The sequence below is a fragment of the Canis lupus genome, chromosome 19 (assembly GCF_003254725.2).
Source record: "Canis lupus dingo isolate Sandy chromosome 19, ASM325472v2, whole genome shotgun sequence".
NCBI lineage: Eukaryota > Metazoa > Chordata > Mammalia > Carnivora > Canidae > Canis > Canis lupus.
The window spans coordinates 37,077,334-37,089,724 of NC_064261.1; the positions used below are offsets into that span (position 1 = coordinate 37,077,334).

The 12,391-nt window shown below is 42.2% G+C and overlaps 1 protein-coding gene and 1 long non-coding RNA gene across 10 annotated transcripts in view; one reads left to right on the forward strand and one right to left on the reverse strand.

The window, feature by feature from the left end:
* Positions 1–12,391, reverse strand: part of NCKAP5 (NCK associated protein 5) — a 960,379-nt gene that overhangs the window by 572,145 nt on the left and 375,843 nt on the right. The gene's annotated exons all lie outside the window — the stretch shown is intronic.
* LOC112648536 (uncharacterized) lies at positions 1,712–3,214 on the forward strand. Its single transcript, XR_003129109.3, has 3 exons — positions 1,712–1,847; positions 2,745–2,820; positions 2,956–3,214. It is a non-coding gene; the product is annotated as an uncharacterized LOC112648536 (long non-coding RNA).

The window sequence follows — 12,391 nt, forward strand, 5'->3', positions numbered from 1 at the left end:
AAAAGAAGAGGGGAAACTCTGGGGCAGCCGCCGGTTACTCACGAGGGCAAACGCTGGCACCTAATTTAACCCTAGAAGGTGGGGCGGGGCGGGGCGGGGCGGGGCCTGGACGGGGGCAGGAGGAAGGCGCCACCCGGGAGGTCCGCAGGCTCCAGCGGGGGCAGGGTCCCTGCACCCGGGCCGCCAAGCTCAGAAAATATCGTATTTCTGCCCATCAATCAGCATTAAGCTGCTTTCGGGGCTGCGCTTCAGGCGCCGGCAGTTGCCCGTAGCAACGGGGCACACACTCGGGGCTCCCGGCGAGCGGCGCCGACCGGCGAGGGGGCCGGGGCCGGGCCAGGGAGCGAGCGCGCACCGGCCTCTGCGGATGGCACGTTCGGGGGTGCCGGGGGCTCAGCGCTGCCCCGGCCGAGTCCGACAGCCCCGCGTCCCCGCGCGGAGGTGCTCGCTCCGCTGCTGGCGCCTGAGCCCGGGAGTCCCGGCCCCGCCGCAGAGGCGGCGCGGGGGGCTCGGGGGGGGGCTCGGGCTCCTAAGCCCCCCGCCCCGCGCCCTTCAGGAGTCTCCGGAGAATGCCAGCGTGGAACGCCGCGTGCACGTGCGAGTGTTTTCGTTTGCACTCCGGCACAAAAGCGAGGCCCCACAGGTGGACAGGCGCTTGCTGGCGCGTGCTGGGGGGCTCGGACCCCGCGCGAGCCGCGGCCGGGAGGAGGCACAGCCCCCCCCCCCCCCCCGGCCCCAGGTGGCGGGGTCCGAGCGCCGGCGGCACCACCGCGCGCCGCGTCCCGGGACTCGCCCCCTGCTGGGCTCCGCGAGGGTGGGAGGAGGAGGACGGCGGGCAGGGGCAGGGGCCGGGGAGCGGGGGCCGAGCGAGGAGACCTCGGGGCCGGGACGGACGGGGAGGGGCGTCTCCTTACCTGGCCTGCGCCGGAGCATTTTGCAGCGGGGCGGGGCGGGGCGGGGCGGGGGCGAGCGTCCCCGGGGCAGGGTCCCTCGCGGGGCGGCCCGGCGCCGGCCGCGGAGCCCGGAGTTGGCGAACTTGGCAGGTCCGGGGCGCGCAGAGGCAGAGGCGGCGGCGGCGGCGGCCGGGACAGCGCGACCCCCGCGCCCCGGCGCTTTGTTGTGCTCCCCGCGCCCCCGCCCCGCCCCGCCCCGCCCGCGGTCTCCGCCGCCGCCCGCAACCCGCCGTCTCCCGGGTTCCCGGAGGCGCCCGGCTCGCCGCCCACCTTGGTCCCGGCGGCGGAGGCGGAGGCGGAGGCGGAGGCGGAGGCGCTCCCGAGGCGGCCCGAGCGCCCGCGGGGCTGCGCACTGCGCTCCTCCCGCGCGCTCCTCCCGCGCCCCCCTCGGCCCCGGCGCCCCCGCGCCCCCCGCGCCCCCCCGCCGCACCCCGTCGGAAGCCGCTTAGGCGCGGGCTGTCAGCGCCGGCCCATCTGCCGCGATCAGCATCAGTCTCGACCCAACGGTTCTGACAAATCTCCGCCCGGAGCCCGAGCTGGGGAGGCCGGGGGGCGAGGGGCGAGGCGCGGGGAGCGGAGGGGAGGAGGGGGCGCCGGGGACGGGCCTAGGGGCTGCCATTGTCCGTCCCAAACAAGAGGAACCGAAGAGGGAAATGGGGGTCCCAAGGGCGACGGAGTGTTTTCCTTTCCCGGTTCCCAGGAAGAAGAATCAATCCCCCCGGACAGCCCGGCCCCCCCACCCCCGCCCCCCGCCCCCCGCCCCCCCCTAGACCGCCGGGCGCGGGGCCCCCGCGGAACGAATTTCTGCTAATGAACGAAACAAACAGGTCCTGTAATCTTACCATCAGGATGACCCGACACTGGCACAGACACCCAGACCGTCCTAATTGGCAGGTAGGAGCTGGAACTCACAGCCGTTCGTCTGGAGCCAGAAGTTGACTCCCAAGGACATTTGGGAATAAGGCTCCGGGGAAGGCGAACCCGCCCGCTGGGCCCTGCTGGCCTCCGGGAGGTGAAAGGAGCAGTTGCTTCCGAAGACAAAATGCGGGGCTCACTTTAGCCCCAGTCAGAGCTTAAAGAGTCTTCACGATTTTCCTATTTTCTCGATTACATGCTTTTTAAAGATGACCTATATTAACAGAAAATGGTGACTTTTAAGAGTGGCATTCTCTCCCAATTAAAACGGTTTCTTCTGCAGATCAAGTAAGGTGCTCTGTCCAATAGTATACTTTGGACTGGTTTAAAAAGCCATTTCAGTATCACCACACACCATGCTAATGGTTACAGCCTTACAAGGATTAGGGCAAAAGTTTTAAAAAAATAAATAAATAAATAAAACTCACAGTGGTCCTAGATATACAGAAACAAGCCTTCAAGAATCAAGAATCCAACCAATGAGATTAGGTCTGGTTTCGTGCATTCTTCTCAAGCGCTGGAAAATGTTCAGTTACCCTGAATGACAGTTATTTGTTGGGGGAAATAATTCATTGGATAAACAAATCACCGGTTCAGAAGTTGAAGGGAAAAGTTTGAAGCCATTTATTCAGGTAAGTGTAGGAGCCAGGCAAAAATATGTTTACTGTGAAGATTGAACAGACTTTGAAATTAGTGCTCAAATCGCTCTTTCTCATTATGCTGTAGTTGAGAAATGTGGGCAAGCCACAGTAAGCACCCATTTATCTAGGCAGACACTGTGTCTGCTACTTATTTTATAGCCCAGTGGTGCTTACGATAGCACATGCAACCATGGGCATTTGGTGAATGCTGATGGTTTGAAATTTTGATTTACAGGTCAGGATCAAAATCCCATACATCACCGTGACTTGATAGGTTGAGCGAAAATGAGGTTCGAGTGTTACTTTTCCCAGTAAGTAAATAATCTAAGTCAAGGGCAACTACGGATCAGGTTTTTAAGGCATTCTTATCAATATTTAAAAGTCTAAGGTTCTTCATTGTCAATCTGTTTAATGTGTTTATTAATATGAAAACTTTCAATTCAAAGATTCATCAACATGGTGCCACGAAATAAGGATTGCAGAAGGGATCGTCTCCACCAGAATGGACTATCATGCTGGAGACTGATCTAAGGAACAGAGTCCAGGAAACTGGTGTTTACCAGGGAGAAAAGAGCTAAACTGAGAGTCAGACCCTGGGCTGCAGGCACCATCCTGTGCCCTGCTATGCTCTTTATTCAATAAGTTTCAGTTGCATCAGGGCCAAGTGATAGGCTTAATTGATGGTGCCACTTCCAATTCATCAAGTCCTCGGCTCTTACTTCAAAACATATCTAGTTCTTTCAATTACTAAGTGTTCACAGTGTGTTAGCATGAGAATATATGAGTGAGGGATCCCTGGGTGGCGCAGCGGTTTGGCGCCTGCCTTTGGCCCAGAGCGGGATCCTGGAGACCCGGGATCGAATCCCACATCGGGCTTCCGGTGCATGGAGCCTGCTTCTTCCTCTGCCTGTATCTCTGCCTCTCTCTCTCTCTCTGTGACTATCATTAAAAAAAAAAAAAAAGAATATATGAGTGAAAAAAAATTTTTTTTGACCTTATGGAACTTACATTCTGGAGAGGAAGAAAGATACTAGAAAAGTATACACAAGGAAATTATATTCTCTGTTATAATCAATGCTATGGAGAAAAATAAATCAAGGAAGCCTGAGTGGTATTCAAGTTTAAACAGAGGGCTCAGTGAGGGTCTGACTGAGAATGTAAGTGTGGTTAAAGGAGGTGAGGGATCAGGTAAGCCGTGCAGGTGTCTGAGACGAGATGCTGGTGTAGTGGCCCTTAGGATTGTGCCCAGTGAGGTCTAGAAACAGCAATGGGGTGGTAGGGATGGAAGAGTGAGGGCAGAGTGTTCATGGAAGTAGTCTGAAAGGACAGATCATTGGGTAGGACCTAATGGGCCAATTTAAGGACTAGGACTAGTTTTTAACCTAGAGGATATGGAAGGCCAGGAACCTGGAGGGTTTGGAGGAGAGAAGTTTCATGATCTGACTTTTGTTTAATGGACTAATCTGTCCACCCTATTATGGATTATAGGTGGGGAAGCAGGGAAGCCATGGAAAAATCTATTATTAGGCTATTGTAAGAATAGGGTGAGAGATGATGACTTGGGCAGGACCACAGCAAGAAGTATAATGAGAATTGGTGGCAATTTGGGATTGTTGTAATTTGAGACCCGGCAATACCTGCTTGGCACAGGGGTTAGGAAAAAACAAAAAAAGTGAAAAGGAACTCAAAGTCTTTGGCCTTAGCAACAAAAGCAATGGCGTTACTATTAATTGAAACAGGGAAGACTACGGGTAGAACAAATTTGGTGGAAGAATCAAGGCTTCAGTTTTGGATGCATTAGAATTGGGAAACCTATGAAATTAAACTTTCAATATAAACTATGCAAAGCTCTTAGAATAGTTCCTGGCTTTTGGTGAGGGCCATATAAATGTTTGTGGTGGTAGACTTGGTGTTAGTGAAGTTTGTATTGGTGGCTGTTACTGTTATTTTTGGTTTTTACCAACCAAAAGGAATTATTGAATAGGCAGCTGAATAAACATTCAAAGATTCTGTTCAGGGCACAAGTCGTGATTGGAGATGTGAATTTGGGAGCTGTATAAAATATAGATGGTTAAATTAAATCCATCACATCGAGTAGATCATTAAGGCTGTCAGGACAGTTAAAAAAGAGAAGACATTTGAGGACTAAATCATTAGTCATTCAAACTTTAAAAAGGCAAGAAGATAAAGAGCAACTAGCAAAAGAGACCACCCTGAGGGGGCAGCTAATGAGGGAGAAGCCAAACCAGGAGAATGGGCTCACACACAAACCCAGTAAAGAAGATATTTCAGTAAGGAGGGAGTCATCTGTTAGTTACGGTCTCTGATATGATTGGTTCTGTAGAAAACCCAAAGAAAAACAAAGGAAAGCTATGAGAGAGTTTATCGAGGTTATCAGATAACTTAATTGTCTACTGTCTGTTTACAATACAACACCCAAGTTGTCCAGCACCAACACAATGATCAGGTGCATGAAAGATACTCAGTGTATGCTGAATTATGTAATGAATCGATGAAAGGATTTAATGCCTTATGCTGCAAAGTATTTCTCAAATTATGGCCATGGATGATTTAGGAGGGGTCTTCTGTTCTTTAAATCAAGAAATATTGATGTAGAACACATTTTTAAGAGGAAAAGACCTGGGAAACATTATGGGCTTCCTATTTATTAACCAATATCAATAGATAAAGACTTCTAGCCTACAAGTCTCATATGAAATACTTTCTCCAACCTTGTTTGATAAAATTATTAACAAAAAAATAACTCACATACATACATAAGTTAAAAAATACACTTCTATAAGTAGTCTTACAGTAACAACCCACTTAAATGAGCAAAAGATTCAATATATTCTTTATCAAAAAAGATATAAAAGTGTCAAATAATTGTACAAAAGTTGCTCATCATCATTAGTCACTGGAGAAGAGCAAATTAAAATCACAAAGGGAAAGAGATATGTACTCCTATGTTTATTGCAGCCTTATTTACAACAGCCAAGATATGGAAGCAACCTAAATACATCATTCAAGGGTCAACTGTGTTTATAAAGGTAACAGCATGCATGATTCTATTCATGGCATTATGCAGACTGAAAGAATATCGTACTTTATGACTGGTGTCAATTTGATTCCATTTGATTCTAAAACATTCGAGAGACAAAAATCAGATCAGTTGTTACCTGGGGCTGGGGATGGAGATGGGATCAACTAGAAAGAGGCTTAAGGCAAGTATCTGGTATCTGGGAAATATGCTATATCATGTTTGAGGTAATAGTTACAAAACTGTTTGTCAAACTCATCAAATGAAACACTTAAAAATGGTGAATTTTATTTAATGTAAATTATACATACCTTAATAAAAAATTTTTAAAAGAATAAAGAATTTAATGTGCGTGTATGTGTTTTGTTCTGTTTATGTTGCTGTTTTGGTAAGGGAATTATAGTGCTTTCCCATTTGAGAAGAGGAAGCTGACCTCAGAAATATTACTCTGTAATCCCCAGTGAAATAACTGATCCAAATAATCATCAATAGGTGCTGAAAGATGGCAGAAGAGAGGTGGGAAACTGAATATTCATATGTTAACAGATATCACTTATAATGCTGGCTAAATACTAAGTTATATTTTATGAGAGAGAGATCAGCTGACATGTTCATCCTTACATAATGCTATACAAGAAGGGCATAGCATCACTTATGAAGTTTTTATTGGAAAAACAAACATGTTTAACCTGAATCTAGGCAAGCCTTTTGACATCATTTCCAGCTTATAAGAAATACACAATCTAAAGAATTAGATAAATGGCACCACAAGAAAACAATGAGGCAAATACAGGATGAAGGATGCTCTGTACATCTTCAAAAAGTCAATGTCTGTGAATGGAAGAAAATAGACTAAAATAGGTGAAACAAGATAGGACATAACATAACTAAGTGAAAGTCATGGGGTAGGGTCTTTCTCCAAAATGAACAACTATAAAAGATGTTTTGGGAACAACTAGACAGATGTAAGGCTGGTTTTAGAGAATTTTAATTAATTTTGCTAAGGGTAAACACAATATTATGCTTATAAAAGAAGTGGTCTTTATTTTTAAAAGACACATGCTAAACTATCTAGGATTGAAGTATCATGGTATCTGCCACTCACTTTGGAAAAAATACACATGAAATGAAAATGTTTTGATGCTAACTTATGGATAGATGAGTGTTTTACTCCCCTGGACTTTTCATTTTTCTATAGATTTGAATCTTTTAAATAAAAGGTGAAAAACTACAAACTTCTAATAATTATAAAAGGATCATAGTGACATGGATGGAACTGGAGGGTATTTTGCTGAGTGAAGGAAGTCAATCGGAGAAGGACAATCATTATATGGTTTCACTCATACGGGGAATATAAAAAATACTGAAAGGGATTATAGGGGAAAGGAGAGAAAATGAGTGGGAAATATCAGAGAGGGTGACAAAACATGAGAGATTCCTAACACTGGGAAATGAACAAGGGGTAGTGGAGGGGGAGGTGGGCAGAGGGATGGGGTGACTGGGTGATGGGCACTGAGGAGGACACTTGACAGGATGAGCACTGGGTGTTATATGTTGGAAAAATCGAACTTAAATAAAAACATATTAATAAAAATTATAAGAGGATCAATAAATGGGTCAATAAATATAAAGAAACTTGAAAAAATAGAATTTGGTTTCTTAAAATTACTGTGTGTCAAAACTTCTACTATGGAAGGAGCTAACGCATTACATAGTGAGAAATTAAAAGTTTTAGTGCACATTCTAGAAATGAAAAAAAATGGAAAATGAATTTGCAAAGCATCTAACCAAAAAGGATAGAAAAAGAATAACAATAAGTGTAATAGAGGAAATAATAAAGGTAAAATCAAAGTCTAATAAAACAGAACACAAAGCATTAGTATGGGATCAATATAAGAATATTTGCTTAGGCCAATGAAAACAAGAGGCAACATAAGTCCGTAAGCTTAGGAATAAAAAGGGCTACACAACTGAGAATACAACAGAGATCTAAAATAATAGAAGTACTTCAGTATGAGTAACTTTATGGCAATAAATTTGAAAACGCAGGTAAAATGGGCAATGTCCTAAAATAAAAGAGTGTTTAATAAACTCACTCAAGAATCAACAGAATCTTTGGGATGCCTGGGTGGCTCAACACTTGAGCATCTGCCTTTGGCTCAGGGCGTGATCCCAGAGTCCTGGGATCGAGTCCCAGATCAAGCTTCCTGCATGGAGCCTGCTTCTCCCTCTGCCTATGTCTGCCTCTCTCTCACTCTGTGTTTCTCATGAATAAATAAATAAAATCTTAAAAAAAATCAACAGAATCTTTAACAATTTCATAGATCACCTCCATAGTTGAAAAGAAAAATTGCTCATGTATAACCAATAGGCCCCAAATTTTTAAACCTCTTTACAAATAAAATTCACCCATTTGAAGTGCACAACTCATTTATTTATGGCACATGCGAGTTGTACATCCATCACTATCACTTATGTTTAGATGTTTGTCACTCCAAAAAGAAACCCATTGTACCTATTAACTCCAAAAAGAAACTCACTCCTCATTCTCCACCCAGAGGTAACCAATACCCTCATTTCTATCTCCAACAAATTTGCCTATTCTGGACATTTTCTATAAATACATCATACAATATATGACCGTTTGTGTTTGGCTTCTTTCACTCAGCATAATATTTTTAAGATTTGTCCATGTTGTAGTATTTATCTGTATTCCATTCCTTTTTATTGCCAAATAATATTTCATCACAGGTATATACCACATTGTATTTATCCATTCACCAGTTAATGCGCTTTCCAATTGTTTCCACTCTGTGACTATTGTAAATAATGCTGCTAAAAACCTTCATATGCCAACTTTTGTGTGGACATATGTTTTCATTTCTCCTGTGTATATATGGAGGAATAGAATTTCTGGGTCCTATGATAACTATGTTTATCATTTTGAGGAACTGCTGTGTTCCAAAGCAGCTATACCATTTAATTCCTATCAGTTATATATGAAGGTTCCAATTTCTCCACAATTTCTTCAGCATTATTATTTATTATTGATTATAGCCATCTTAGTAGTATCAAGTGGTATCCTTTTGTGATTTGATTTGCATTTTCCTAATGGCTAATATTATTCTGTATCTTTTCATCTACTTGTTGGTCATTCGTACATAATTTCTGGAGAAATGTCTTTCCAATTCCTAGGCCCATTTCCAAAATGGGTTGTCTTTTTATTGTTAAATTGGACCCCCAGCTTTTTTAAATGCAATTTTTACAGAACTTGAAAATAATATAAAAACTCTAATATCCCAGGGCACCCAGTGGCCTGGTGATTGAGAGTCTGCCTTTGGCTCAGGTTATGATCCCGAGGTCCTGGGATTGAGTCCCACATCGGGCTCCCTGTAGAGAGTCTGCTTCTCCTTCTGCCTAAGTCTCTGCCTCTCTCTCTGTGTTTTTCATGAATAAATAAATAAATAAAGTCTTTTAAAAAAAAATCTAATCTCCCTATCTTACAGAAAGAGTTCTAAGAAGTAGAAAAAGCAGGGAGGAGGAGGAGAAAGAAAGAAGGGGGAGAAAAGAGAGAGGAGGAAAGACTTTTACAAGTTATCTAGAATGACCTTGATACTAAAAGTAAACACAAGTCATATAGGAAAAAAAAATTAACAGATTTCTCAAAAATCCCAAATAAAACAGAATCTATAAATATAAAAATAATAGCCATGATAATGGTATTAATAATATAGTATGACAATAAGGTTTATCCTGTAATGCAAAAGTGATTTGCCCCTAGAAAAATCTATTAATTTCCAAATATATATATTTATATATTTTTTAGATTAAAAAAAGAAATATTTCAATAGTTGCTGAAAATTTTAGTAATCTTCAACATTTACTCTTAAAAAAACCTTTCACAGACTAGGAGTAGAAGGGAACTCTTAAGTTGATAAAGAGTGTCTACCAAAAAATCTATAGAATACATGGTCCTAAAAAAAAGAAAAAAGAAAAAAAAGAATGCATAGTCCTAAATAGTGAAATTTAAGAACATATCCTTTAAGTTTTTGTTCTAGCAATAATGCCCCATCACCACTTCTGTTCAACATTTTCTAGGTCTTAGAACAGTGACATAAAGAAACAAAAGGTATAAGAATGAGAAAGTAATGAACAAAACTATCATTACTTATAGTCAATATTATCTCCATAGAAAATTGAAGAGAAACTAGAGACAAATCATCAGATATTTGAAGATAGTAGCATGTTTACTTGATAAAAGAATTAAAATAAGTAGTATCCTAAGAAAAGTGCTAAATTATTAAAAATGTAACATTTTTAGAAGATCTCATTTAAAATAGTAAAATATAGAAGGTATGCAAGAATAAACCCAAAGAGGGACACCTGGGTGGCTCAGTGGTTGAGCGTCTGTCTTTGGCTCAGGGTGTGATCCTGGGATCCAGAATCGAGTCCTGCATCGGGCTCCTTGCGGAAAGCCTGCTTTTCCCTTTTCCTGTGTTCTGCCTCTCTCTCTCTCTCCCTATGTCTCTCATGAATAAATAAATAAAATATTTAAAAAATAAACCCAAAGATGTGACAAATCTTTATAGTGAATACTTTGTCAAAAGACATAAAAGAAGAGCTAAGCAATTAGGAAAATATATAGTGGCGGATGGAAAGACTCAATCTGCTGACTTAATCTTAAAATGTGAAACATTATTAATCAAAATCCCAGCAGCTTTATACACTGAACTTTACTGGCTGGTCATGAAATTCTTATAAAAAAGAAGGCCAAAAAAACTAATCTTTAAGAAGAGTGACTGCACTAACATCTAAAAAGTGTGTCTCTGCCTCTCTCTCTCTCTGTGTGACTATCATAAATAAATAAAAATTAAAAAAATAAATAAATAAATAAATAATAAAAAAGGGGTCAGGCAATGTACTTTTTAGATGTAAACAAGAGTGAGCTATATACACCAATGAATACAAAGAGAGCCAAGGAAACAGACCCACATATACCGGATTGAGATGCAAGACAAATGGCACCATTAGTTAGAGGGGAAAGGATTGACTATTGAAACAATGGCATCCAGTCTATTTTCTATCTGAATAAAAAAGACAAAATTAGAACTCTCAGACAAAATAATTAACAAAAGAATAAATTCAGATTAAAAACTAAATGTGGGCAGCCCCGGTGGCCCAGGGGTTTGGTGCAGCCTTCGGCCCAGGGTGTGACCCTGGAGACCCCGGATCGAGTCCCACGTTGGGCTCCCTGCATGGAGCCTACTTCTCCCTCTGCCTGTGTCTCTGCCTCTCTCTCTTTCTGTGTCCCTCATGAATTAATTAAAAAAAAAAAGAAAAAGAAAAAAAAAGGACAGACAGATCAGTGGGGCAGAATGGAGAGATCAGAAACAGACCCAAATAAATACAGTGAATTTTCTTTTCTTTTTCCTTTTTTTTTTCCTTGACAGAGAGAAAGCACAAGCAGGGGTAGTGGCAGGCAGACAGAGAGGGAGAAGCAGGCTCCCCGCTGAGCAGGGAGCCCAGTGCAGGGCTCCATCCCAGAACCCTGGGATTATAACCTGAGCCAAAGACAAATGATTAACCCAGTGAGCCACTCAGATACCCCACAGTCAACTTATTTTTGGCAAGAGCAAAGGCAATACAATAGGGCAAAGATATGTCTTCAACAAATGGTACTACAGGATAACAGGACATTCACATACAACCAATCAATCAATCTAGAAATAGACTTTACACCTTTCACAAAAATTAACACAAAATGGATCACAGACTTAAATTTAAAGCATAAAACTATTCAACTCTTAGATGATAATGCAGGGGGAAACCTAAACGACCTTAGGTACAGTGATACATTTTAGATACAACACCAAAGATATAATTCATCTAAGAAATAATTGATAAGGTGGATTTCATTAAAATTAAAAACTTCTCTCAGTGAAATATAATATGAAAAAATATGATAATACAAGCCACAGATTGAGAGAAAATATTTGTGAAAGGTACATCTGATAGAAGACTTACCTAAAATATACAAAGAACCCTTAAAACTCAGCAATAAGAAAATATCTAATTAAAAACGGGCCAAAAACCTAAACAGATACTTCACCAGAGAAGATATACAGATAGCAAATAAGCATTTGAAAAGATGTTCTACATCATGTTATCAAGGGAATGCAAATTAAAACAATGAGATACCTTTATATGCCTGTTAACATGGTCAAAATCCAGTGACAACACCCCCTGGTGGTGAGGATGTGGAGCAACAGGAACTCTCAAGTTGGAACTCTCACAAAGTATTCACAAAAGCAAACATGCTTATACCATCTGATCTAGAAGTTCTGTTCCTCGGTATTTACCCAAAAGAGTTGAAAACTTATGTCCACATAAAAGCCTACACGTGGGTGTTTATAGCATCTTTATCCATAATTGCCAAAACTTGGAAGCAACCAAGATGTAGGTGAATGGATAAATAAATTATGGTATATCCAGACAATGGAATACTATACAGTACTAAAAAAAAAAGAACCATCAAGCCACGAATAGACAGAGTTACCTTAAGTGTATATTACCAAGTGGAAGAGGTCAATCTGAGAAGTCTATATACTGTTTGACTAATCATATGACATTCTGAAAAAGCCAGAACTATAGATACAATAAAAAACAAACAAACAAACAAAAATCAGTAGTTCCTAGAAGCAAAGGTGAACAGGAAAGATGAATAAGCAAAGAGATGAACAGGAAGATTTTGATGGCAATGGAAATACCCTGCATATCATAATGATGGATATGCCGTTATACATTTATCTGAACCCACAGAATGAATACCACCAAGAGTGAAC